Below are 4,268 nucleotides of genomic sequence, written 5' to 3' on the forward strand. Positions count from 1 at the left end.
TTCTTTCTCTAATTGCTTTAGGTGCAAGGTTAGGTTGTTTATTCGAGATGTTTCCTGTTTCTTAAGGTGGGATTGTATTGCTATAAACTTCCCTCTTAGAACTGCTTTTGCTGCATCCCATAGGTTTTGGGTCGTCGTGTCTCCATTGTCATTTGTTTCTAGGTATTTTTAAATTTCCCCTTTGATTTCTTCAGTTATCATTTCGTTATTAAGTAGTGTATTGTTTAGCCTCCATGTGTTTGTATTTTTTACAGATCTTTTCCTGTAATTGATATCTAGTCTCATAGCATTGTGGTCAGAAAAGATACTTGATACAATTTCAATTTTCTTAAATTTACCAAGGCTTGATTTGTGACCCAAGATATGATCTATCCTGGAGAATGTTCCATGAGCACTTGAGAAAAATGTGTATTCTGTTGTTTTTGGGTGGAATGTCCTATAAATATCAATTAAGTCCATCTTGTTTAATGTATCATTTAAAGCTTGTGTTTCCTTATTTATTTTCATTTTGGATGATCTGTCCATTGGTGAAAGTGGGGTGTTAAAGTCCCCTACTATAATTGTGTTACTGTCGATTTCTCCTTTTATGGCTGTTAGTATTTGCCTTATGTATTGAGGTGCTCTTATGTTTGGTGCATAAATATTTACAATTGTTATATCTTCTTCTTGGATCGATCCCTTGATCATTATGTAGTGTCCTTCTTTGTCTCTTCTAGTAGTCTTTATTTTAAAGTCTATTTTGTCTGATATGAGAATTGCTACTCCAGCTTTCTTTTGGTTTCCGTTTGCATGGAATATCTTTTTCCATCCCCTTACTTTCAGTCTGTATGTGTCACTAGGTCTGAAGTGGGTCTCTTGTAGACAGCATATATCTGGGTCTTGTTTTTGTATCCATTCAGCCACTCTGTGTCTTTTGGTGGGAGCATTTAGTCCATTTACATTTAAGGTAATTATTGATATGTATGTTCCTATTCCCATTTTCTTAATTGTTTTGGGTTCGTTATTGTAGGTCTTTTCCTTCTGTTGTGTTTCTTGCCTAGAGAAGTTCCTTTAGCATTTGTTGTAAAGCTGGTTTGGTGGTGCTGAACTCTCTCAGCTTTTGCTTGTCTGTAAACGTTTTAATTTCTCCATCAAATCTGAATGAGATCCTTGCTGGGTAGAGTAATCTTGGTTGCAGGTTTTTCTCTTTCATCACTTTAATTATGTCCTGCCACTTCCTTCTGGCTTGTAGAGTTTCTGCTGAGAGATCAGCTGTTATCCTGATGGGGATTCCCTTGTGTGTTATTTGTTGTTTTTGCTTTGCTGCTTTTAATATGATTTCTTTGTGTTTAATTTTTGACAGTTTGATTAATATGTGTCTTGGTGTATTTCTCCTTGGATTTATTCTGTATGGGACTCTCTGTGCCTCCTGGACTTGATTAACTATTTCCTTTCCCATATTAGGGAAGTTTTCAACTATAATCTCTTCAAATATTTTCTCAGTCCCTTTCTTTTTGTCTTCTTCTTCTGGAACCCCTATAATTCGAATGTTGGTGCGTTTAATGTTGTCCCAGAGGTCTCTGAGACTGTCCTCTGTTCTTTTCATTCTTTTTTCTTTATTTTGCTCTGCAGCAGTTATTTCCACTATTTTATCTTCCACCTCACTTATCCGTTCTTCTGCCTCAGTTATTCTGCTATTGATCCCGTCTAGAGTATTTTTTATTTCATGTATTGTGTTTTTAATCGATGCTTGATTCATCTTTAGTTCTTCTAGGTCCTTGTTAACTGTTTCTTGCATTTTGTCTATTCTATTTCCAAGATTTTGGATCTGGGAAATAGAATCTTGGATCATCTTTACCATCGTTATTCTGAATTCTTTTTCAGGTAGACTGCCTATTACCTCTTCATTAGTTAGGTCTGGTGGGTTTTTATCTTGCTCCTTGTCCTGCTGTGTGTTTTTCTGTCTTCTCATTTTGCTTATGTTACTGTGTTTGGGGTCTCCTTTTTGCAGGCTGCCGGTTCGTAGTTCCCGTTGTTTTTGGTGTCTGTCCCCAGTGGCTAAGGTTGGTTTAGTGGGTTGTGTAGGCTTCCTGGTGGAGGGGACTAGTGCCTGTGTTCTGGTGGGTGAGGCTGGATCTTGTCTTTCTGGTGGGCAGGTCCACGTCTGGTGGTGTGTGTTGGGGTGTCTGCGGACTTTTTACGATTTTAGGCCACCTCTCTGCTAATGGGTGGCGTTGTGTTCCTGTCTTGCTAGTTGTTTGGCATAGGGTGTCCAGCACTGTAGCTTGCTGGTCGTTGAGTGAAGCTGGGTGCTGGTGTTGAGATGGAGATCTCTGGAAGATTTTTGCCGTTTGATATTATGTGGAGCTGGGAGGTCTCTTGTGGACCAGTGTCCTGAAGTTGGCTCTCCCACCTCAGAGGCACAGCACTGACTCCGGGCTCCTCAATTTGGGATGATGTGTTGTCTATTCATGTATTCCACAGATGCAGGGTACATCAAGTTGATTGTGGAGCTTTAATCCGCTGCTTCTGAGGCTGCTGGGAGAGGTTTCCCTTTCTCTTCTTTGTTCTCACAGCTCCTGGGTCTCAGCTTTGGATTTGGCCCCGCCTTTGCGTGTAGGTCGCCGGAGGGCGTCTGTTCTTCCGCTCAGACAGGACAGGATTAAAGGAGCAGCCGCTTCGGGGACTCTTGCTCACTCAGGCCGGGCGGGAGGGCGGGGCATGGAGTGCGGGGCGAGCCTGCAGCGGCAGAGGTCTGCAGCGGCAGAGGTCGGCGTGACGCTGCACCAGCCCGAGGCGCGCCGTGCGCTCTCCCAGGGAAGCCGCCCCTGGATCCCGGGACCCCGGTAGTGGCGGGCTGCACAGGCTCCCGGAAGGGCGGTGTGGGCAGTGATCTGCGCTCGCACACAGGCTTCTTGGCGGCAGCAGCAGCAGCCCCAGCGTCCCACGCCCGTCACTGGGCTCCGCGCCCTCAGTCGCGACTCGCGCCCGTCTGTGGAGCCCCTTCAAGCAGAGCTCTTAATCCCCCCTCCTCGCGCACCAGGAAACCAAGAGGGAAGAAAAAGTCTCTTGCCTCTTCGGCAGCTCCAGAGTTCTCCCGGACTCCCTGCCGGCTAGCTGTGGCACATTAGCCCCCTTCCGGCTGAGTTCTCGCCGCCAGCCCCAGTCCTCTCTCTGCGCTCTGACCGAAGCCCGAGCCTCAGCTTCCAGCGCTGCGCGCCCCGGCGGGCGAGCAGACAAGCCTCTCGGGCTGGTGAGTGCCGCTCGGCACCGATCCTCTGTGTGGGGATCTCTCCGCTTTGCCCTACCCAGGTATGTGGGGAGTTTCTTGCCTTTTGGGAGGTCTGGGGTCTTATGCCAGCGTTCAGTAGGTGTTCTGTAGGAGTTGTTCCACGTGTAGCTGCATTTCTGTTGTATCCGTGGCGAGGAAGGTGATCTCCGCGTCTTACTCTTCCGCCATCTTACCCGGAAGTGAAAGAGTTTTTTCTTAAACAAAGTGACTGGCATAGTCAAAGTCATGTGATTAAAAACTTACATTTAGGGGGCCTCCCTGGTGGCGCAGTGGTTGAGAGTCCGCCTGCCGATGCAGGGGATACGGGTTTTTGCCCCGGTCCGGGAGGATCCCATATGCCGCGGAGCGGCTGGGCCCGTGAGCCATGGCCGCTGAGCCTGCGCATCCGGAGCCTGTGCTCCACAACGGGAGAGGCCACAACAGTGAGAGGCCTGCGTACCACAAAAAAAAAAAAAAAAAAAAAAAAAAAAAAAAAAAAACCTTACATTTAGTAGTTCTTCGAGTTTGTGGATGAATACCTTTTTTGTTTAATACTTTTTAATATAAAAATAAAAGATTCTATTTATACCTTTTATGTATAAGCTAATTATCCTGATGTTCTTTATTATAGCCTTTCATTATAATTATTACCTAAATTATCTTTAGTAACATGTTTTTATCTATGTAAAGCAGTAGGAATATAGGGAAAATGTCTCAACTAATCCAGGACTCTGCAGAGAAAATAAAGTTAGAAATAAGACATGGCCCCATATTTTCAGCACAGGAAGCAAGTGTATGAGCTCATTTAAGTATTGACTTTATAATATTTTAGAAGCTATCGAATAAAGGGACAACAGTTTGTTTTTTTCTGTATCGGGTTTCTACTTTATTTTTACTGATATCCTTTTAATGTGTGCATACACAGCTTGGTTTCCTGTACTTCTTCACAACAGACTGATAAGCACTTGGTGGAATTGTCAAATTACACATTGGTTTACTGTATCCTTCTTTGTCTCTA

This window comes from Mesoplodon mirus, assembly GCF_964341445.2.
Source record: "Mesoplodon mirus genome assembly, contig: HAP1_SCAFFOLD_1446, whole genome shotgun sequence".
Classification (NCBI taxonomy): Eukaryota; Metazoa; Chordata; class Mammalia; order Artiodactyla; family Ziphiidae; genus Mesoplodon; species Mesoplodon mirus.